This window comes from Buteo buteo, chromosome 2 (genome assembly GCF_964188355.1).
Source record: "Buteo buteo chromosome 2, bButBut1.hap1.1, whole genome shotgun sequence".
Lineage (NCBI taxonomy): Eukaryota > Metazoa > Chordata > Aves > Accipitriformes > Accipitridae > Buteo > Buteo buteo.
Window position 1 is genome coordinate 40,676,142 of NC_134172.1, and position 25,994 is coordinate 40,702,135.

At 34.5% G+C, this 25,994-nt stretch overlaps 1 protein-coding gene across 2 annotated transcripts in view; it reads right to left on the reverse strand.

The window, feature by feature from the left end:
* Nucleotides 1–25,994, reverse strand: part of TBC1D5 (TBC1 domain family member 5) — a 325,080-nt gene that overhangs the window by 247,417 nt on the left and 51,669 nt on the right. The gene's annotated exons all lie outside the window — the stretch shown is intronic.

Consider the following 25,994-nt stretch of genomic DNA (forward strand, 5'->3'; position numbering starts at 1 on the left):
AGTTACAAGAATTACAATCACAAAAACCTTCTTGTTATTATGTGTGTGAGAGACAGATACAAGATCAGTATGTTCAGTTTATTTATGATAAGATTAGAGGTGACTTGATTGCAATCTACAATTTACTACATGTGGAAAAGATGTAATAGTCAATAACTCTCTAATCAAGCATAGAAAAGGACAGTAAGACACAATTGTTGAAAACCAAAATCAGAAAAATTCAGTCTAGAAATACATCATAATTATTACATCACGTTAGCTAAGCATATAATGCATGTCTTTTTGCATCTTAAATATCAAGCTAAAGGTGAAGTAATGATTTTGATTAGAAAAAAAAAAGAATTAAATCTTTACCTTGTATTATGTCAAAGATGTCATGGCTAAATAATCAAAATGATCTCTCCTGCACTGGAAGAAGTTTAATATTAAAGAAACTGCAATACACAATTAACTTTAAAAGACAGTTTTACAGACCAACTCTGTTCCCATTTATGATTCCATGGGTCATACTTTTCTCCAATTACTCAACATGAAAAAATTACTTTATCTAATGTAACATTAAAATAATGTTAGGAAAGGGTGCAAGCATATTATCTATCTTTACAAGAATACATCATCAAGAAACAAAGAAAGAGTGACCTATGTGGTGCAATATATTAATCAAACACTGGTCATCCACAGGCCTACATAACATTAGCATGAAGCTGAAACAATTAAACAAAAATCAAAGCTAAAGTAATTGCCCCAAATAATCTGAATTAATGGTGCAACACCTGCTTATGGCACCACAAAATGGGTAGGACTTCCTCAGCATAGTTATGAGATCTAGAAAAATGCCTAAGGACCTAATCTTACTACAGAAAACATAACAAACTCAGCTTTTTAGTATTAGGCCCTCATTTAGCAGCAGGGAAGAAGGAATCATGTATCAGATGAAAAAGAATGCAAAAGAAAATCCATATTTGGTGCCTGAAGAACCATGAAGCATGTTTTCTGTCTGAAAAACCCATAACAGTTTAAGTACGTGGGAGGCAATTGTCCTTGTGCTTATAATTAGAGTCCGAATTTAGGGATTTCACTGCTTAATGCACACCCACCCGCCTGTTATTCTTACCACGGTTTTTTATGTCACTTAATGGAGATGAATACTTTTTTCCCACCTCATATTTACATCAAGGCTATTTAATTTTTTTAGGCTGCTATAATAGGTTAAACGGCAGTCTCAACATCACTCTTCATCTCCCACTGGACAACAAATGGCATTATAAGACTGAGAATAGATGAAGGCATATTTACATTCATAATGTTCTTGACTATAACATTTATGTAAATTATGATTTTACATTTGCAAATACTATAATTCTCAGTTTCAATGAATACTTTACTACTCTTTCATCATTAACTTCCTATGTACATTACATGGAGAGATAACACCAATGAAAATTAAAGAAACTAAGTGCTGTGATCAGAGGTACAGATCTTCTGTAAAAGGAAAAAATGTTTTATTTCTAAATCCATCTTACCCCTGTATAGAGAGGGTGCTGGGCTACAGCTCACTGCTCATTCAGAGTGCATAATACCTACAGAGGTCTGTAAGAAGGTAACGGAAAACAAGTTTCATATTGATGGCTTAATATTTTAACCCCACCAAAATCAAACAACTGTATTGCTGATGAAAATGAAATTTTTTCCCCATCTGTATAAATAATATTTTTTCTATTCACTGACAAAATGCCATGGAAACACTATGTTAATTACGAACTGCATGTAGAGTTTGGGAACATGTTTACAGATGTTACACAAGAATGAAAAATTCCAAAATATCAATTTTCATTAACTAAGCTATTGCTCCACCAAATGGATAGAATGATTTTTAAAGATCCTCAGAGTGGAAAATTAACTTTTCAGTTAAGAAGAATATTCACCTCTCATACCTGTCTTAACACATATACACTTACACACAAAAACTGTGTACTTCTATGTACACTTTGTTGGGGTTTTTCTGTGATGGTCAGCTAAGTAGTTCCTTCAATCTTTTAACATGTAAATCTGACTCAAAAAATCTGTGCTTCCAGAATGAAAAACTGTCAAACCAAATTGGTCTGAATATTCTGACTTATTTTGAAATGAGGACCTCTTTTTTTGTTTTGGTAAGAGCTTACTATGACATTTTCAGACTGTAAATGCAAATGCATGTAATGAAACAGCTCTCAGACTACCACAGTCTCAGATATATAAGTTGTTTTTAAAGGGGTGATTCCCGGATATCCGAGAACCACTATGTGAATGAAGAAATGTTACTCATCTTAAGGAAGCAAAATTGGGCATGTAAGAGAAGTCAGGCCAGCCCTGAGTATAATGAAATTGCTGCTTGTGTATGTCGTTTTTCAAGTTACTCAACATACAATCATTAGAAGACTCAACTTGAAATGTAAGGACTGTGTATACATTCAAAGAGAAACTCTTTAGAATAAGAGTGACTTTTCTGGTCACTCTTACCTTTGAGCCATGTAATAGAAATGAATCTAAAAGGACTTCAAGTTTATGTTCCAGTTTGGCAAGTGGAGAATGTATGGACTCAGACAATGACCCAAACCATCAAACTGCCTCTTCCATTAAGTATCATTTGCCTTTCCACAATTACTTGAACCAATTTATTTTCTGTGTAAAGTACTAAATTTCCTAAGTTTCTGCTGAATGCCTGGCAAAAGGGGAGTCAGTAGGGGCATCACTGCTGCACCGGTCCAAATTATGGTTACCAAACAGAAATCCCTTCCTCTCAGCACCCTACAAATACTGTGAAAAGGGACAGTTATTTTGTCAGGCTTTTAACAGCAAAACCTTCAGGGACAATGAGGAGACCACCGCAAACTCACAGAGTTTGTTTGTACAGGAAACAGTGAAGTCAATCTAATATCATTCCCTAATATTTGCTGCAAGGAAAATACTGAAACCTTAAACTAACCTCAACGTTAATTACAAAAATTAAAATAGTCACAAGAAACAAGATGCTGAAAACTATTTGAATACTGCCTACGTCTTATATGCAGCTTCCACGGCAATACTTCAAAGAAGTTTGCACATGAGTTCTTCTGTGTTTCAGGTTTCTGCATTTTAATTTTGCCCACTAATGATATATTCAAGAAAGCAATTACATCAGAAGAGTAGTGTCAGAAAAGTTACAAAAAACTATATTGGACAAATTTTCTTTGCAAAGAATCTAGGGGCATAAGGCAGATCCCTGTGTAGAGTGAAAATGTCATGAATTAAGAAATCTGCTGAATATGAGAACTTTATTTTTTATACGAAATAGTTCATCCTTTTCATGAAGTATTATAATACATTATCTTTTGGAATGAGAAAAAGATTTTGTATGAGAATGTTTTTATATTTATGCTAGTCTATTACATATCTTTGCTAAAAAGTAAATATTAAAGTAAGTAAAACAAAACCATGATTGTTCCCCCCCGCAAAATGCTACAAATCCATGCAGCTTTTGTAACTATAGTTTTCATGCACAAAAATAACCTCAAATACATTCAACATTCACACTTGACTCATCAAAATGCATTTAATATGTGAAATGAATATAGATATACAATTAGTTGGTCACTATTCCTCTAGCTGGTCACTAGTCATCCGGAGCAAAGTTCCACACTATAAAATATCCTTAACTGGAGCACTAAATCTTGATTAGATGTAGCTAGATACTGATTCACAACTTAAACATTTAGCCATTTCCTTTGCTTTTGTCAAAACTTACTTTTTACAAAGTAAATGCCTTTTTAAAAGTTTTGAAGCTGAAATCCAACTGAAGATACTGTATGACTCTTCTGTTAAAAAAAACAACCCAAAACCCACTCCACTAAATTCCTGTTCAAGTATTTTCATACTGAGAAAACTCAGTAACAGTCTGAAAATTCAGAAAAGTACTCCTGTATTTATATTTGCCTTAAGTGAAATACTTTCCAAAGTCTGAGTCTAAATGACCAAGAAGAAACTAAGTACAATCTTGTACTTTCAAGAGCAATGTGTAATTAAGGTCTCCCTACCATTTACTCAGGGAAGAAATACTGCTGCTTCCGGATTTTAAATTCATTAAAATCATTTTCCTGTCAGATGGCATGAGTGTCTCCAAGCAAGAGTGTCTTGATCTACTTTTTATTGTTACATTTTATGGGAAGAATACACTCACCTAAAAAGAGCATTTTCTTCCTTTTCGACCCTCTACTCCCCTCCAACAAACACAGTTAACATGACAATGACAATTTTTTCTTGGCTCCAGCTTGGATCCCACTATAGAGTATATTTCTGGGATTTTAAAATAATCTAGATTAATAACTCAAGGTAAAGTTTGAACATTTATAATATAGAGAAATTCTTGCAACTGATCTACAACTCCCTTGCAAATGACAAGAAATAAGGCAACTTTCAAGATACAAGTAACCTTCTGATTGTGCTTTTTATATGACCTCAATATTGCAAGGCATGCATGCTCCTGAACAACAATAATAAAACAACATTCATCCATTTCTCCTAAATCTAGTTCAACCATTTGTACCAGAATGAATGCTTATTAAATTAATGCATATTAGAAAAGATCTTACAGGATCAGATGCATAACATTGAGAAAACTACTGCAAAAGCCGGTGGCAAGATTTTAATCCTCCTTTAAAAGGTATAAATCTGTAGAAACACTATGTTCTCAAGGAAAGTGTTTAATATGAAGTCATGTACTGTACATCACTCAGTGCAACCTTGAATAGAACCACATGAAGTTGCTCAGAAAGATATGAGTTTTATATAAAGTTGCACACCAATTTATTCAAATACAACAGAGTACTAATAATAAAGAACAACTTCTGACCATCATGGCTCCTATTACCTTAAAGAAATTTATAAAGTTATATATTTAATATATGTGTTCGTTGAATAAACAGCACTCAGCAATGGCAGAGCGTCTTAAATTAGTAGGCAGCTGGTTATCACTGTCACTTTAATCTGGCTTTATTCATCCACTTTCCATCTAATTACAAATGCTGGCCAGTCACAACAACCGAGAAATGCTGATACTTGCGTTGGAGATACTGTCCCTAATACTGGACTGCAACTGCACACCATTGGCATCTACATTGCTACCTGTCAGTATCATCCAGTGTTTTGTTCAGACATTCAAATCAGTATAACTTAAGAGTAAAAAGCACTAAAAATCTGTGAACTTCCTTAAGACTTTGTCCTAGAAACAAAGCATTCTCTAAGTCCCACAGTATTTCTTGGGTTGGAGGAGAGGCAAACAAAAGAGAGCCAAGGATAGCCATGAAATAGCATCCCTTCCCCTTCAAGGGAAGTTGCAGACAATTTTTTAGAAATTTTTTTTTCCTTAAACTTTACTGGAACATTATCACAGCTCTGAACACACCAGAGACAACTGTCTGTGATGGTCACATCTATGGTAAGAGGGTCACTTGAAATGCACCAAAATATCATTACAATCTTGTTTTTAAAAATATACCATTGACAACCTAACCGTTTCTCCCCTCCATGGTTTTATTTATTCAGAAACACTTAAGGCTGCCACTTTTAATCCTTTAAGAACAACTGTAACAAAATCTGATTTAACAAATTCTGATTTAACAAATTCTGATTAGCATTTAGGATCATCTAAGTTAGCAGTTGTTTCTTACTGAAAAAAAACCCCACACATAAAAGTCTTCTGACCAGGTTCAAGTAATACCACTTGTTACCAGTGCGATGCTTCTGAAAAAGTCTGAAGGTCAACAAAATGCAGAAGAGCTGGCATATAATGAAAACTATGTAAGAAACATACATAATAGTAAGCAGGTGACAACAAAGGCAAGAAGTTACTGTCCTCAAGTAGAATCATAGACTGGTTTGGGTTGGAAAGGACGTCCAAATATCATCTAGTTCCAATCCCCCTGCCATGGGCAGGGACACCTTCCACTAGCCCAGGTTGCTCAAAGCCCCCTCCAACCTGGCCTTGAACACTTCCAGGGATGGGGCAGCCACAGCCTCTCTGGGCAACCTGTTCCAGTGTCTCACCACCCTTACTGTAAAGAATTTCTTCCTTATATCTCATCTAAATGCACCTTCTTCTAGTTTAAAACTAAAGGCTTAAATCCCTACAGGCCCTGGTAAAAAGCGTCTCCGACTTTCTTATAAGCCCCCTTTAAGTATTGAAAGGCAGTAGTAAGGTCTTCCTGAGTACTGGGATTTCCAACCAGCGAGGCTGGTTTCCTGGCTAACATGAAAACAAACTATAAAGCAGGCACCAAGTACAATGAAAAAAGCTGTACCAGACCTGGCTGGGCTGTGTCCAAGGCCAGCTCAGCCTTCAGAGCCACAGTGCCCCAGATGTGGCTCAGGAGGCAAATGGGGCAGCCTGGCAGGGGACAGGGGCAAGGGAGATGCAGCGGACAAGGATCACTGCCAGAGGCCACTTGAACTAACAAGGATGTGAAGCAGTACCAATTTTGTCAAGTGGGGACCAGCTACATAAAGTGGATAAATCCTGACACGATACCAAGAGAGAAGAAAGGATGTCTGAAGAGAATGGGCTAGTAACACACAGTAGTGCTACTCCTCACCCGGAGGATCTAACAGTTACCTAAAATAAAGCTCTGGGAATTACTAGTCCTGAGGTGACATTATGTACCCTTGTGGGGAATTGATATAATTTCATTTTAGTGCTTTGCAAAATAACTCTCAATCAGGGACCTGTTCTTCCACCCTTTGAAGCTGCATGTCCTGCAAGTTTTGGTACATCTGAGAAAAAAGTCCTTAGCTTATGGATATCTATCTCTATAGCCAATCTCTACAATACAGCCATAAATTAAACATAAGTGCATGGACCACCCACACTGTAGGAACAGCAATAACAGAAACATTGCAATGAATGTGTGTTGGGTTGGTTTTTTTTTTAAGACTTAAAATGTTCTGCTGGTACAGATGTGTGATGACCTCTATGAGCTGTGTAACAGTGTAACAAATGGGTAATTTAGTTGCTATACAAACCACAGATTATTGTAGTATTTAAGAAAAGATGCCATCTGTAACATGATTGCAAGTCACCAGATAGTGCTTTTTAGACTGATAGCGAAGTTTATTTGAACTTAAAGGAAGTAACTGACAAATCATAAAATGCTGCTATTCTAGAGCCTGTAAGAAAATACATAAAATCACTTAAAGATTTCTTTTTAGAAAGTACTGCATTTCAAATTATAACCACTTTCTGCAGTATTTAATTATCTGAGATATTTCCTCTGAAAAATACAGTTCATGTTTCCCGATGTTTCATAACCCAGTTTATAAAATGGAGACTTTAGAGCCAGGCTACAAGCCAACAAGTATCAACTATTTTATGGGATTTAATTACTCCTTAAGTCAAAGGAACTATGTATAAAGTTATACAGTACTTTGATTTCCTTATGAATTATTTCAATAGTGAAACTTGTTTGACCAGTTTCATTATTATGTCAACATAAAAAAATCTGTAACACAAGAAATTGGGAAGTGTTAAGTGAAACTCCAATCTTGGAGAAGATTGGAATAATTTCAAACAAGGCGAAATACAGGAAAATAAATAACTGGCATCTAAAAATACTTTGTCTTCAAAGAAATGATTGGTCTTAAATATAGGTTTAACAAATTAGGAATAATAAGTAAAACACATGAAATGCACATTATCACTTTCCAGTCAAAGGATTCTTAACATGATTTAATTCAAAGTCTGAAAAATTTAAAGCATACCAGTCCTGAAACAACTGTGTCAAGCTTACTATGAAGCAAGCACATGGATACATAATTTTAAAACAATTGTACATGTGTCTGAAATACTAGGGCTCCTAAAAAATGTCAATTGCAATGTTCTTTTCTAAAGCAATACCTATTGCTTTCCTTAATGAAATTTCTATTTTCTTGTTTTTCTAAGAAGAGCTGTAAGAGGCAAAACAGCCAAGGACAGAAGAGATTCACTGTTCAGCAAATGAGGGATAGGGAAAGAAAACGTGTATTTTGGCAGTCTATTTTAATCATGAAGACAGAGCAGGCCATTTCATTTTTCTTTCTTCCCTTCTCATTTTCACCCAGCAGTCAACAAGAAGCAACAGATCTATTGATCTAATGATTTAATGCATACTACGTTATTGCATGGGTAAGTAAAATCCAGAGATGAAATGGAAGGCAAAGAGCAGCAGCCACAACTTTGAGTTTGCATCTCAAGTATCAAGACTTGCCCATAGCATGGTCTACCACTGAAGAAGCATAATTCCTACTTTGCAAATGAAAGGTATCTGGCCGGTTACACGGAACCCCTGTTGCCTGAAGCTAGTCTTCTTCACTGGTCTGAATGCTGCCTCCAACACTTTGAGTGGGAGAGGAGGGAAGCATTACGCTACCGAATTTGGCTCACTCTGAACTCACCATGGGGTAGAAACCAACTTTGTCAAAAGCCTTAATAAATACTTAAAGAAAGATCTCCCAGGCTTGTTCATAAGTATGTAAAACTTGTCTTATATTAAGTGTACATTGAGCTAACCAGAATATTCAAGAGCTGCTATAGCAATTTTCAACAACAATTTTAGTTTTTGAAAGACACAAATTCTCTAGTAATAGGGAAAAAGCTATTTTTATTAGTTTTTCTAAGTAACAAAATAAAAAGACATTCCCAAAATTATGTAGATCAGTACAATGAGTTCATTATAATTATTCACTATAGCATTATCATGTCATTTTTTAATTTCACAAAGTTGGATGCAATGACAAATGATCTTGATATAACCTATAGTAAGCAGTCTAAACACTTGAAAATAGTGAAACTGTATAACTACACGTGCACACACAAAAAGACTAAGCCACCAAAAGCACAAGTCTTTACATTTCAACTCTTTTTGACAGTTCCAAAATTCAGGCACACATCCAGAAGAACTTTCTGCCCCACGTCTGGTCAGTAAAGAAATTGAGGTTAACCTTTAATTTTTAATGTCACCTGCAGCCAGTGACTGCTTTTTCTAATGCAAGTGACAGATAAACAGCAAAACACTCCCAAGATGATACACAAAGCACCACACACCATAAGTGCATTTTTATTTTTATACCAACTCAATTTCTCAAATGGATAACCAATGTTCCTACTAATTTACATTAAGAATTGAGTGAAGCATGAAAATTGTTCTGATGCATAGGCTCTATTTCTTTAATGTACTGCATAGTGTTCTGTACTTTATTGCAACACTGGAAAAAACTAACTACACTTAAAAGGTACAAAAACTATACATACAAAACCATAAGCACATACATGTCTTAAAAAAAATCACTTCAGAAAAGGTTTTAAATTATCCAGAGCAGTATGAAGGAAAAATAACTAAAGTCACTGATGGAAGTCAGTAAAATAAAAAAATTGTTCCTATTAAAATAAGTTTCCTGACCTTTAATCACTAGTACTTTAAATCTACATTGCGAGGATTTCAACTTTTAAATTCCTTTATATAATTCAATAGTATCACCTTAACATTTGCAAGGTAATTCCAAGCTAAACAGAGGGAATATGACAAATTGAGGTAATATAATCTAGCTATTTAAGGCAAAATTGGCAAGTCTTTAACAGCAACACTGCATCGTTACTAAACACTCCCATGTTGTTAATGTAAGGAGAGGTTTGAATTAAGACAATGAATTGGCCCTCCAGGTCGGGACTTAGGGCATATTATGGGAGAAAGCAAAGAAAAGCTCCCACTGACACTGCCTATGTTTCACCAGTTCTGTGGAAAGCAGTCTTTAATACAGTCATCCGTCACTTTTAAAAACAAATACTACAGTTAATATTTTCACTTGTCTTTCAAAATTTAACATAGTAAAGTGGGGAGAAAAGCACCTATGTTTGTAAAATAAGATTTTATTTTATTTTATTTTTTTGTTACAGAAAGGGTATTTAAAATGAGTTTTGGACTACTACAGGAAAGACATAACAAACATCATTTTTATATATGCTAAATGTGTAACTATGACATTAATGAAAATGAGGCAAACTCAGTTTGTCTTTAAAAAAAAAACATAGAAAAAATAACTCACATAGTGGCAGGTGCTCAAACACAAAGGAGACAGTTGTCCTTAGAATGATATTCTCTGCACATTCAACAGTCAAGTAGCATTGGGATAAGGCCTAGACACAAGCAGCAACAAGGAAGCTGGAGTAGCAGTCCCGGTACCAGACTTCTGGAATTGACTTTGGATGGAAATAAAGACGCCTGATGAAAAAAAATGCTAAAAACATTTTTAATTTTTAGTTTGACCTAAAGGGATTCAAGTGACCTAAGGCATTGGATTTCTTCTGGAAATTTCCATATAACAAAAAGTCAAGTGACCAAAACTAGTATTTTTTTTCAAGTCAAATAAGTATTTCACATAATCATGTAACAGGAGAGATAGAAACAACATGTAAGGTAAGTCCATGTGGTTCAATTTATTTTTAAGGTGACAATAATGATAGAGAGACAATTTTAACTACTTGAGCATTATAAAGACTTCTTCAGTACTAAAGCTGAAATTTGTATCAACTTGCAAGTCTTGGCTATTTCTCAGCATTATTTTCAATTCCTCTCTTGTGACTGAGCTTCTTAAAACATGTATTTTACAAATCTCAGTAACTTGATATTGTTAGAAGTATTTTCTAGAAAGTGGTTAATTCATTATTAATAAGACAAAAAAAAATTATACAGGGTTCAATAGCACACTACTGCTGGTTATAAACACATTAAAAATGTTCAAGGCTATGGTTCTAAGAAAAATTTAACAAATCAAATTCCAGCAACTGATCAGCCATCAATCTTTTAACTCCCTTTTAACTGTTCAAAAATGCACTTGTAAATCAAGAAAAAAAATCTTTTTAAAAAAATCTGTCTTCAAAACATGTTTATGCAGAATTTTTCAACTACTGTGAGTTAAACTCTGTTCACATAATGATGGGATACACTTATTTTAAAATAATTTTTCCTATTAAAACTATGCAAAGCTAGTAGTGTTGAATTGGAAGAAGCATCTTGCCTTTTTGAAAAGCTGGTACTTACTCTGTTTCTACAGTGTTTCCATCAGAAAACTTAAGAACACAACCATCTAGATACATTTTTAAAAAAAAGCCCTAGAAGACACTGGTTTTGCAGGTAAGTACCTAAATAGCTCCTGTAATCTGACCACTGTTGTCAAAACAAATTCAATTGCATTCAGAAATAAACTATGGAAAACATACTCACTTTGAAGGAATAAATTTAGGGATTTCTTTTTAAGAAATTAAATTAAATACAATTGTCTACATGTGAGTATATTAAGCAGTTCCAAATAAATAGTGGGTTTGTTTTTTTTTTAATTTGGATTAGCATCCTAGTTGCAATATAACAGCATATAAATGTAATTTTATTCTAGAGCATACTTTGAGTTATTAAGACTGGCATTAAATTTTGTAACAAGATGTAATATATCTAATTCAAGAGGGCTTAGAGTATTCCTGTATTACTTATTAATATGTTAAGTGAATGTTTGGACAATTGATTTCAACTAGGTTTTGTGACTAAAATATGTGACAAAATACAATTTTCAAATTACATAGTCCATTTGTCGTAACTACTGCTCTAACTTCTATAGGTGTTAACAAATTAAGCAAAAAAAGCCGTACTGACTAAATAAAGGATGGTAGCCAATTCAGGATTTAAAAGCAACCATCAGCATCATTTGTATATAGCCATTAGCTAAGTATCTTTACTGCCTTTCCTTGCTGTTCTGCTTTCCTATTTCCTTCTTCTGCTTTTTATACCCTCCTTCCTGCATTTTCCCCTCAAACAAAGCCTGCAAATAAAGAATAGTAAATATGTATATTTGCAGAGCACTTACTACAGTGAGACCATAGTCTTGTACTGAAGTAAAAAAGAATAATAAGAAATGTATTGCTCAAGTATCACAAGTCAATTCAGTCACAGCTGGATCCAATCAGTGACTGGTTTGCTTAGAAAGATCAAGGTATTTAACATACTAATCCTGTAAATTCTTACTGAAACAACAGAAACATCCCCAGCCAGTGGCTTAAATAATGTTTATGGAGCAAAAGAAATAGAAAATATTACTCTACATAAATTCTGAAACAGAGGTGATGACAACATATTTCATACGAGTGCAGCACAATGATTTTGACATTATTCATACAGTTGTGATAATAGTTTGCAACAAGTTACACTGTAGAACGGTCTCTATCCCTGCACTGTTTTCTGAGTTATAAATGAGTCGAACAGAGTATGGAGAATGGGAAGAGCATGTCTCCCCATTTAAGCATTTGGACCACCTGAAATCAAAAGACAGACTTACTGTGAATATGAAGAAACTGTATGAGTGGAAATGAAAAAGATGAAGATACGAATAAGTTACTGAAATAATTTACAGAACAGAATATAGGATTATGTTAAGATTTGTATAACATGACAGAAGATGTGAAGACTATTCTTCTTGAGAAGTAAGAGAGAAAGTAACTTGACTACATGAACTAGAGAGTATCAGTAAGCAGAACAGGAAAGAAACTGCCTGTATTTTAGCAAAAGTGATGACATCCTTATGTAGACTGCTCACTTCATCTGAAGGCTCTGTATTAGACATTCTGCAACTTACATGGGGACTACATATATCAATACCATGGCAAAGGCAGACCATCTGCCACACTTCTTGAACATTATTTACAGAAAATAGTCTTCAAAATATGAATAAAGAAGTTTCCTTACTTGTGTAGATGCCTGCATACCTACATAGGATGGAGGAAAGCAAGAGTTCGGTATCATATCATATGCTAGTAGAAGGTTCCTAACAACCAAAGTTACTCCAATGTTGAATGTAGGTATCAGGAAGAAAATTCACATAATTTAACTTAAAGTTCTAAATGGAAGTGTTTAGGAAAGCTACATTTTGCAGCTAACAAAATAGGCACAGTAGTACATATCCAAGGGAGTCTTTGTGTTTCCCATGGTCCACTAGACCTAAAACTATGCTCCTGCTTGGAAAATTGAGAACATGAAAACAACCCAATACTTTGCCACTTGTTCTCAGTAAGTCTTACTTCACTATCCTTTCAGCATACATTAAACAAAAGCCAGTTAACGGGGCAGGGGAAGGGAAAGGGAGTGGAAACAAACAGAAACTAGCTTAATTTTGCTATTCTCTGTTCTTCTTCCCCCAATACTGTTTCCCTCAAAAAGAAATTATATCACTAAGAATAAACGTAGCAAATCATATAAATTACCTTGATATTTCACTATTTTAGTAAATACATTTGATTCTCTTCTCATCAAGATTCAATGGTGTTTCAAAGACCTATGTTGGATCTAAACCTAATGTCTTTCGATTTACGTAAGTAAACTTCAGATTACGCTTTAATTTTGAATTGCCACGTATTACTTTTTTGATATCTGTCCATCATAATAATGTACCAGAATTGGAAACTAAAAATACTGAAACTGACATCAAGCTGTACTGAAAGTATTTCAGTAAGAACAATTCATTTAAAAACAGAATATGTGGCATGCTTAAAGGACGGAATTTTGTTAGTGAATAGAGTCTAGGAATGTTCCACTTCTGCATTGCTTCTCAGGTATACATATGCACAAAAGAGCATTTTAAGATGCCAGAAGCTGAATAAGATACTCACTTGTATAGGTCTATTAAATCTGTGAATGCAGGAGCTGCTGCATTTCACAGTCTATTATTTATATGACAGAATGAAGATCTGAAAACATGAAATATAGCCTTAAATTATTCACTTATTCTTTTTACAAAAGGAGAAACCGTCAATCTAACACTAAAAGACTTCAAGCATATTTCTAAAGGTTTCATGAAAATTGCCTTATTTATCAAAACCTTATCCCCTCCGTTTGTTCATTAAATACTGTAGCTTTGCATTAAGGTCAAGCAGTGTCAACCAATTACTGTTGTTGGAAAAGTCCTACTTCCTTAATACTCAAAGAAACCATGGTATATAGTGAATTATTTTAATAGGCAAACTGAACACTGTTTACCCAAAGTACATTTCAACCATAAAAATGCATTTTAAGGGTTTCTATCAACAATCAATTATAGTACTATTTATTATCACAGCAGCATTAAGCATGATTCTTTGTCTGCTTAAATGCCAGCCTTAAAAAACAATACACATCTATTTTAGCATATTCAGCAATATTCTGTTCTTAGCTCATACTAAAGAAAAATAACAAAAATTAAGTGACCTATAAAGGAAACTGAAAGGTAAAAGATAAAACACTGAATATTAAAGAGACAATATCAATTGGTATAAACATTCTGGCTTCTGTCCTCATTCTCTATTGGTGGGCAAGGGGGTTTGGCTCAAATGACAGACCTGAAAAAAAAATCCACCCTGCTTTCGCTGCTCCTAATTTTATAGTTTTATTTTAGGGTAAAATTCTCCATCTTGCAATATACAAGAACAGCTGAACAACAGATCAATGATGGATTTTAAGTGGTTATGTACAAATTTATTAAGAAATGGCTGAGAAAAGGCCACCCATGGGCCATCAAACCAAATAGTAAAGCCAGTCATTCAGGATAAAAGGATTTCCATTATATAGTTTGACGTAACAATTCAGGATAGAGTCCCCCTTGTCCTAATTCAATCTTTTCCCCAATCCATTTTAATGGCCTGTGGTTCAAAAGGCCAAATGATGATTTTGGTATGTAATCACCTCTGTCTTTACACTTCACATAAGCAAAATATTGCATCTCATTTCCCTTTGGAACTGACCTGTTTACTCCCATTCCACCTAGTACATAAGATATGATGAAAGAACACTTAATTTTCTGATGTTAACCTTTGAAATCTTACTGCTTATGAGCCCAACTGTGCCTTTCTGAAGTTACAAAACAGGCAAAACCAAAGAAAATTTCTTCTGCACATGCTGTCAGCTTGTCTCACTAGAATAAAGTTTTCATCCATGTCCTGTATCAGTGATCAATGAGACATAAAATGATACAAGACACACATACCATTGCTACAAACAAGGAGAGGAAATAACATAACAAAAGGAATGAAAAAAAACCCTGAAACAAATCATGCTGAAAATTATGGAGGAAGAGAGATGCAACAGAGTAGGATCTATTATCTCATTATTTCTAAGAGATCAGAATAAAGAAAATCAAAAGAAGTAGAAAAGAAGAAAAAACAAACAAACAAAAAACCAAACCAAACTTAGAACAAGCCCTCTCCTGTCCCCCCAGGTGTGATAAGTCCCACCCACAAGTTCCAGTCTACCAGTGAAACCTGAAAAGATTTTAGAACCAATTATCGCACAACCAAATTTTAAGAAGAAGATATAAGAAGATAAAGAAAATAAAAAATAGATCCCCTTCAAACTCATCTGAATTAATTTACTGGAAAGTTGTTAACTGGCTTCATGGATGAAAGGTAAAAGTAGATGTGATACAAGCTTGAGATTAGAGAGATTTTAAACATATTCTGCATTGTTGTTGCCAATGTAAAAAAAACACTGTCCAGATATAATCACCACAAGCTGGACACAAAAATGATTGAAATCAGAGAGCAGTTGTTCTTGAAAAGAAATTTTCAACAGCAATATCAAACTGGGTATATATTTCAAATGGATCTCAGAGACATCTGTTTAGATCTGTTTCTATGTGGTATTTTCATAACAATCCTAGTGACTCCAAGGCAGTGTGGTTATAAAATCAGCAGCTAGTACAACACTGGGAGAAATTAGCAGCACCTCAGAGGACAGGATCTGATTTCCGAATGCTTTTGAAAAATGGGAGATATGGTCAGAAATCAAAAAAGACAAATACGAAGTGCTACATTTAGAAAAGACGCATCATAGACATGAACACAAACTGGACCAGCAATTAAAACATTATGCAGGGAATCAATGGACAGAGAAGAATACAAATCAAAAGAGTAAATTTTGTGTTTTCTTTCAAAAAGACATCTCACTGAAATAGGTTGGCACACGTGTTATATATATGGGTGGGTGTGTGCACGCATGTATGCACATGCATGTGAAGAGCTGATAATTACTTTTTTCAATCTCTTACTGTGCTTTATACAGTTTTGGACATCATAAAATGCCTATATTCTTAGAAAGATGTAGGCAAACTATGAAAAGTCAGCAGGACTGTGACTTCTAGGAGTGCGACTTCTAGGAGTGCTGGGGTATTTCACTCACTGAAGCTTCCCAAGAAAAGGTTTGATCAATGTGCTTGATCCTGCTGCAGGAAAGATTGAAAAAGATAGTAATCTGTGATCTTCCAGGCAATACATTTCTCCAATACCAGTCCACCTGCCACGGCCAACCACAGTAAGAGACTGAATAAAAAGGAAGACTGCCTCTGTGCGTCTTCATAAGCTCTCCCATTTACCTCCTATCTTCAGACTCCCATATTCAAAACCATCACATCAACTTCCCTGGCTATCAGGCAGGTGGAGAGGAGATTATTACTCTGCATAGCTGCTTTTAAATTTCCTTAACATGCGCCAATACTAGATTAAGCACATCTGTGGGTAACTTTTACTGTTGCATCATTCTTTGGCTAAAATTACCTAGTATTTCATGTAATAAAAAAATCCATCACTGATCATTTTTATTTTCATGCTACATGTGTGCCCTTAAAAGGAGCATGAACAGCTTTGTATACAAAAACCTAATGCACAAATGATATAGTTAAAGAAATGATATCCTGAATTGCACAACACAAAACCAAAGTGTTTTTAGGCGGTCTCCTTTCCCTGTGCTAGCTTCTTCAGCCACTTCATGAATAGCTCTTAATAATTCCTTACCTTATGTCCTGTAATAACAATTGAAAATTGTTTGCACAATTAAAGTGGCATGCTAATCAACAGCTCTTCTGTGAATTGGAGAACAATCTTCAGCTTTATGGGACGTCATTTCAGTATAGTGGATCAAAAGAAATGGATCTTCTGTACTGATGAAACCATCCTTGTGAGGATAGAGAGAATAAGCTCTGCTTTTCTAGATCCATCAGCTCTACTGGATAACACTAGCCAGCAGTGGGAGATATGGAGGTGGGCTGTAAGATAAGGAACAAGCTAGAGGCAAGAAGAGCTGTTATAATTATAGCTGGGAACACAGAATTTGTTAAAGGAAGTCTACTGTATAATTACATTTGAAAATTTAGCAAGATGCCCAGAGGCTGGCTTGCAGCTGTCAGGAACTGGTAATGCTAGAGTTCTGCTCAGGAGGCAGCAACTACTCCAGCTAAGCACACCTCCCTGTAGTTGAGCCGACTTTTCTAAGGCAAAGGAATGACTTCAGCTAAAATTAGTAAGATTACACAACACGTAAGATTATACCTATTCTCAGTAAAAAGTGTTCAGAGATTGGGCATTATTTTAAAGGAAATTAAATGTAAATCTGCTGGTTTTGATACTACATTAATTATATTTTTTGAATGAGTGATAAAGGTAGTATTTTTTGAATTGCATATTTTATTTATTAACAGTTAAAATTCAGATTTTTTTTTAAGATATTAATTAATAATCAAATTAGCCTCAGGTTAATATCGGTTTGCATACAAAGTCATAGTTCTCACTTCAGTTTATCTGGCCCAATCAAATGAAAATGAATGAGTGAAATGCAGACAGAATGCAAAGATTAAAAAAAAAATAAAAATCTGTCTATCTGTTTCTTCTTTGGATTTAGAGCTGAAGTGATGTTGCTACTGAGAAAAAAAAACCAGTAAACTACAAACACTTATCCAAAGTGGTAACCTGCAAACAAACTGAAGTATGAAATATGATTAAGCCACTTTGAGGAAAAAAGTAGAATTAAACAATTGAAAAAAATTGCTCATTTTATATGAATTTAATGATTCTACTTAAAAAAAGTATATTCTGCTAATTCAAATATTAGCAAATTAAGTGCTGAGCATATTGGAAATTATCACCAACCATAAGTATTACTGGTGTTTATTTAAAACACATCCAGATAAAGAATTGAGCAAGAATCATAATACAGTCATAAATTTGACCATATTTGGAATTTTGGCAGAATTCAAAATTATGTCATCATATTATCATCACAAGAAAATAAAAAGCTCTAGAAGACAGAACAGAGACTGCAAGCCTAAAACAAAACTTTTTAATAGAATTATTTCTAAATGCAAATTCCTTCTCTTATTTCAGACGAAGTTTTATAAGAAATTTAAGTATATATGTCTACTTGGCATTATGGACGGTAAGGAGATAAAACTGAGGGTTACTTCATCTTTAATTAAAGGAGCTACTGCTTCCATTTTGAAAAGGTGAAGATTGAAGAAAGTGCTTAAATCCTCAAATAATGTCTAAGTGCTAAAATTGTCAGTACAGGCAGCACATCAACTGCTCCATATTTACTCCATCAGCCTAAAGATATTCTTGTTTGATGCCTCATTATTATAATCAGTTTAAATACTAGAGTTGTCTTTTCTACAGAAAGGTAGAAATATTTTCTAAGTATCATAAGCTTTGCTCACTTAGAAAAATGTTCTCAACTTAAGACTGAATAAAAGGTTCCTTTCTGTGCGTCAAGTCTGGCTTTTGCTCAGTGTCAGCAGGACTGTAACAGGACTGCTTTTTGCTATCTACAACATTTCTTTTGAAGAGGGGGGAGGAAAAAAACCTAAGAAATCAGCTATTTTACACAAATTTCTCTCCTCTAATTTTTCTTTATGTGAAGATGGACATTTGAAGGATGATCATTTCAACAAAAGAGGGGCACCTATTGAACATACAAAGTTTCAGTTTTGTTTTACAATTTCATTTATTTCTTTGCTTTCATTTTGAAAGTAAAATACAATGACTTGAAAAAGTCAAGTCTTTGAAAGACATACAAATTAAACGTAAGTACCCTGTTTAAAAAGAGAAATTAAAATTAATTTTGAAAGAAACTTCAGGAGCTCAATACTGATTTCAGACAGTGACATAGGTATTATTCAAATATGAGTTTTTCAGGACTGTCTGTCTAACTTCACATATTCTGAGCCTTGGTCAATTCTGGTTGCACAGATATTGCAAATGTAAAACAACAATGTCAGGCTTCATATTGATTTCCTCTACTTCAAGCATAATAGTATCCTATGTTGACTTCTGTCATATTCATCTATACTACACCATATAATGCAGTTTTAAGGACTGCAATGATCTATCCAGGAATGTACAGAGAACTCAGCCTTTCATCTAAAATATTACTGTAGAAGAACAAAGGCATTTTCATGAAACAGTTAACTTTATGTATCAACAATTCCACAGTAAAATACTGGAAAGCATACTCCATTAAATTGCCGAGAGTTGCATGTTCTTCTATTGCTCTGGACAAAGAAAAGCCTTTAAACTTCTTAATATTGATTTTGAAAGAAAAATAATGTCTTATATGGAATTTTTCTGTGGATTTTAATATGTAAGCACAGAAATCTATAAATCTAGGGGGCACTTTTACCTTTATTTTAATACACAAAAAAACCCCAAACATAAAAACAAAATAGAAGAAAGAAAAGTCAAAATTACCTTCCTTGCTAGTACATAAGGCAAAATAAACACTGCTCACATTTGTAGAAAACGCACTCTTCCCAAGAACTTTTTAAGCAAAAAGCTTTGTATGGAAATAAAATTTTCTAATACAATTGACAAGTGCTAGTTCCTCAACTGCCAAAAAATAAATGAAATCTGGCTGTGGTTCCAAGTAGCTCTACTTCTGCAACATGATGCTTCTATCATCACAAGTGTGGCGTGTATTCAATACAGTTTTAACACACAGGGATGTACAATACCACACCTTGAATGATGAGTGCTGAAGACCAGTCCCACAAAAGCTCAAAGGCTGTGAATCAAAAGACAGCTTGCTGTATCTCTGCCAAAACTTGTTTTGACTCTGTGCATATCTGTACCTATACATAAGAGACTATCCTGTCTTTTAGATTGTAACTATCTTGAAAAAGAATATTTGCCAGTTTTACATTTTAGGCAAGGAGTTATGACTTCTGTTACTCTTTATCACCACAGGTATCCATAACATACGATAATTTGTGTTTTCACCCTCTCTTGCTAGCACGTCTCTATGTATCTATCCACTGAAACCAGCAATTTTCAAAAAAGTTGTGCAGCACAACACAACTAGATAAGACATTAAGTCAGCATTTAGTAGAATTTTAATATGTATGACCATTTTTATGAGATTTAGGTTATGCATCCACATGAAGGCATACTTTAACATAATGGTAGTTACAATGGGAAGAAAATAGCCTACTGTTTCTAGAATCGCTTTCAAATATTTTGAATAGTTTGCCTCTATTCTTTTCCTCATAAAATAGCGATGTCAAAGAACATATAAAAATTCCTAAATTAAGGAAAGAAAACCAAGAATGCACATTATCTATAAAGTAGTAATAGGCAGAGACAACTTCACTAGGCTGTGACATATGACATCTGCTAGACTATTATCATAATAAATGGGAAAAGTAGGTGAGATTCTGTCAACAGCAAGGTATGAAGATATGTATCTTCATCAGAATGACAAACATATCTGTCTTTAACAAACATAGGTCAAACTGAAATTCAAGTAGCTACGAGATAAATATTTTCACTTTATTTAATCCCCTTTTCTTCTTGATTTTAACAATTTCACTGAAGCATAACGTCTTCATTTATCAGAGATATGTATTTATGTAATTCAATTTCTTTTAGTGAGGATAAATTAAACTTGCTAATAATGACTAAAAACTCACAAGAAACAGACTGTTACTTTTTCACACTTCTACAAATCATTTTAACTATGTAAAATAGTAACTTACGTTGTCAAACAAGTCTACAAATACTATACATCGATCTGTGATTCCTATTGGTATACCCCATGTGGGTATCACACAGGTGTTGAAATAGCTTCAGCTCTGCAGTTGACCAGCTGAATGGTAAAACCACTGATCTCCTGGGGATCATACTAAGTATTTGGTGGTATGTGCAAGGCACAAGAAAAATTATCTCATAACAGAGAAACGAGGGAAACAGTGACCTTCTGAAAGTAGGTCAGGTTCCCACAACTCATGTTTCTTATGGTTCATTTTGCTCCATGTTTTATTTTTCAATTTCAGATGAGAACAAATCAAAAGAAACATCATAAAATTCTCATTCTGTGGAGACTGAAAGTTGTCATTGGGTGCTTCAAAAATGTTAGAACATTGTCTTTTTATTTGTGACTAAAGGCAAGGCCTAATTTATATTTAGTCCTTTGAAAACTAGATATATACCTGCAAAGTAACATATACCAGATTATAACAATTTTCTGCATGTAAAAAAGTAGCAGAAGTTTGAAAGTCACCAAGTGAACAGTGGAGTCACAATGCAATGATGGGTTTTTGTAAGAGTCACATGGAAGAATTCAGGAAAGAGGGATTTATTTTTTTTACTTGTTTTTGATATGAAAAGTTACTTGGAAAAGCAAATTCCCCAGAGGTACTGAAACATAAAATTCTGAAAGGAAGATGGTGGGAAAAAAGGTGGAATATTAGTATCACTGTGTTCCTAGATATCTGTTTGCTTGATGCCTTGTTAGTTTGGGGGTCTTTCCAAAACTGTGCTGGTAAAGACAGTCTGTATGATGGTATTTACCTTTAAATAGCTTTCAAGAAATTAATGAGTGATTTGACCACGTATTTTCAGACTTTGGTAGAAGCTGATAGCATTAAGATATCAGAGAGACTGATTGGCAATTGGGTCTCTAGCTCACGTGTACTTTCACTTCATAACTATTGTGTCTTGCAACACATAAATGAGGCTGCTTGAAGTGTAAGGAAGGAAACCACAAAAATGTTGCAATTTTGATACACTCTAATAAATCCATGACACATTTTAATGCTGATTTAAGGTGATCTAACAGAAGACTTGCCCAAATAGATATCCATTTTGGCCCTGTCACTGCCTTCCTTCAGAAGGTAAGTTTCTGCTGTGAACCAACTTGTGTGCAACCCCTCCCTCTTCTCCCATTCACTGACAAAAAGAGCTTGGAAACATAAACCTGTTCTAAACTATTTCAAGCATAAGAACATGGAGCATGAAGAAAGACTGAATAAGGCAGCTAATATGTCCCAAGATATTTAAGGAAAGTGGAGATTTCATTTTACAGGGGTTGAATGGCTAACCCATATTCTATGGTTGCAATTCTGTTCTCATATCAATTTTATTGTTTTTAAATGAACTATCAGAAGCATCTGGAATGTAAGATAAATAACTACCTGCTTTTTCTTTAACACTAATCTAAATGAATGCATAAAGACTTGCACAAGAATTTAGTAAAGGACGACAGGGAGATCTAATGCTGGATGAAGTTGGTGTGGGGACGATGTCAGTGAATTAGGGCCCAGATTCCACTCTCAATGGTAGGTATTGACACCCATTCTTCAAAAAGTTAGGCAAGTCACTTTGTGCTGGAAGCGGTGAGAATAGCATTTCTACTTCAGAAGTTCTACTTCCCTTTCTGTAGTATAGCACAGTTGCAGTAGGAAAAGTAGGTTATAAATGGACTTAACACAGTGCTCTACCTGTTTACTGGACTGAACTTGGGTAAGTGTTTACTGCTCTTCCACTTAGCAACAAAAGAGGAGAAAAAAGCATAAACAAAATACAATAATCCTGCTAGACAGTAAGTATTGATAGCTGGATGATCACAATTTCAGTTTATAACAACTCTGTTGTTTCTGTTTTGAAATTTGTTTATGCCCAAAATTGAAATAAGAAGATTATCTACTGAACGTTACTATCAACATACATGGCTGCATAACACTTCGTAACTTGGTTACTAAAAGTTTTAACTAAGACATCCAGGTTTAACTCAGTTCTGTCTGACTCGGAGCACAGTTTTGCAACCTGAATCAGTCCACATAAAGAAGAAAGATTTGCCCATAGTACCTTTCCAAAACAACACAGTAGCTGTATGGGGGCAGGATCTTCCTTCCTCTCTTAAAACTTTTCCATAGATGCTTTCTGGAAAGAGACAGGTCTTTGCACATTTCAGTAAAATTACCCTTCAGCAAACACGTATTGCCCATCAACTCTACTAGAAGCTGCAATGAAACTGGAATAGCTTCGCATAACCTGATAAAGATATGCTTCTGACTTCATCATGTTTCTCAGCAGCAGAAGCAGCAAACTTCTGATGTTGAAGGCAAGGAATCTGTCAGTCCACATCAGTGGTTTTTGGTGAAGTTTCTTTAATAGATTTAGCAGGAGCATGGATAAAGATGAACCACAGAAAAAAAGAAAAGCCACAAGTAAAAGAAGATAGACATGTTTTGTAAGTTTTCAACATTCAACTAAAGTTGTCAGTGATTCCAATTCAATGTTCCGGGTGGGCAGTACTAAAGGGCAAGACTTTTTAAGGCTGAGAAATGCTTTAGGAGACAATTAATATGCTCAAAGCTTCAGACTTTGATCTTGCTGGTAACACCACCTTTGCCTTTTCAAGCACATCTACTCAAGTTAGAGAGCATTTCACAAATCATGTCTTAACAGAAAAACTGCATCTATCTGCTACCCTAATCTGACTACCTTTAATAACAGAACTCACATTCAAAACAGCAGTTATACTGAGGAAGATTTTAAAATAAAAACTATAATTAAATACAGCTGACTTTGGAGAACTGAAAAATAAGAAAAGTCACAATCATTAGCTGTTGCAGATACAAGAGAAACTAAAATAAGGTACAGAAGTTAAATGAATGGGATATGGTGTATTTCTATATATTTCATGTGTTCTTTTTCATTTTCTAATCCAAATACAAAAACAGGTTTCTCAGACTTCATCCACAGAAATTATCTAGAATTATGAAAACACTATTACTTTATAAATAAAAATATAATTCAATCATTAATGCTAGAAAGCATCAATTTAAACTCATTTACTTTCAGACAAGAAACAAACGACCATATTTGTTAATTCCTTAATGTAAACTTACAATTGATAAGGTAAACTTGAAGAACCGGGAAATTCAATCACAGTAATCTAAATGACCAGCTAATAGCCAAAAAAATAATAGATCTAGTGCAGATTTTACTCTGTGGCATAAAGTTGTTGACAATACATTCCTCAATAAAGAAAAATTGAATTATAGCCTTAGGGTGGTTTAATTTGGTACAAATTTTGAATAATGTTATATACATTTCCAAAGCAGATGCTAAGAGACTCTACAAGGACACTCAGCTCAATCAGAAGCCAGATTAAAGTTCCATCTGGAATGAAACAGTTCCACAGCTCTATTACAATTAGCAGAGTCACCAATGTCAGACTCAAAAGTTGGGCAATGTGAAACTCTCTCTTCAAAATACAGCTATTAGCCCAGAAACCAAACAAGTAGTCACACATCTTTCAAACAGAACTCTTTAAGCAATCACAAACTTGTGCTTTTGTAGCTAGGATGAAACCTCTCATCCGTATTATTATGGTCATATGAATCATGAAGACTATCCAGACACAACGATTTTGTATCACCTCTCCCATTGCATGCATGTAGCATTAAAAATCACATGTGTGCAAGTAGCTGCAATACTCTAAGTATCAGCAGGCTGAGAATAGTACAGAAGCTATTTGTATAAAATAAAATTCAAGATTGATTTTGAATTACCCTGATCTTTGCCTTCCCAATTCCCAGACTTCTTGTTATGAACCAAAGCATTTTCCCAACATGTCATGCTGAAGAACTGCACCCTGAAGTGATCCATCTTTAGACAAAATAAGAACAGAATTACCTATGAAATCTAATGGCTGAAAGTCAAAGCCTAATTCTTCAGCCAAATATTCAGTGTAACAGTGTTTTCCTAGATAGAAGCAAAACCCAAATTTCAACTCAAGTTTACTAGAAGAAAGCATCCTTTCAAAGCACAATTCAGCAAACAGTAGTGCTGATACATAGACAGTTAACAAACACATTCAAGACAGAAAAACAAAATATGCCACATGCCTTAAATTTACTATTTTACCATTTAAATAAATAATGCATCACACAAATAAGCAAGCCTGAATGCAGAAGTTAGAAATCAAATGCCCACATCTTGCATTTCTTTTCCCCCAAATAAATCCACAATGGATAAGTAGCATTGCAGACTTTGAAAAAATTACATCTCATTACACACATTTTCATCAAGAAAAGACTCGGTTAAAGAGCATATTTATGTTTTTCCAGTTGCTGGTTACATTAATCAGCCTGATTTCTATTATGAAATAGTAAGCTGCTAGGTCTGAAAAATATCTACAATGTTAACATCCGGATAAGAGCAAAGTGAAGAAAGAGATTAACTGTAGCCACTGTCCAGTTAGCAGCCTATACTGTTCTGTAATGAAGAAGTAAACTTCAACTTCCAAAAAACCCAGTAATATTCACAATGTTATATTTAGTACCTTTAATTAGTGTTCAAATACTATCCAATAATCTCTGTATCTGAAATCTAATCTTCTAAAACTTTAGAGCGAAAAATTAACAATCTGGAGCAACAATGCGACTTTGTCCTTAAGTCTGACTCTGTTATTTCTGAAAATAGCCCATCTATTGCAGCAGGATGGAGGCATTTAAAAGAAACAAACAGGAAAGTCTGGTGGAAATCTAAATAGAGAAGCAAGATGTCAAAACTAAGATCACTGCAACCCAATCAGTGCCTTTGACAGAACATTGCCTTTTTTAAGGCAGTGGTCAAAAAGTGTCCATGGCTGCTGGTTACACCAGAAAGGGCCAAGGGCATCCACAAACTCCAGTATTGATGAAATCATGAAATGATCACTGTATTTCAGTTCCACACATGAACACAGCAGCCCATCAAAACAGCCACCTTCCCTATTAGTTAACGCAGGTTTTCTGAAAGATTAAAAAATAAAATAGCACCCCAAAATTAAAATGTTAATTGACAGAAAGCAAAGTATTGTAATTGAAACATGTCTCAAAGCCTGGGCTGG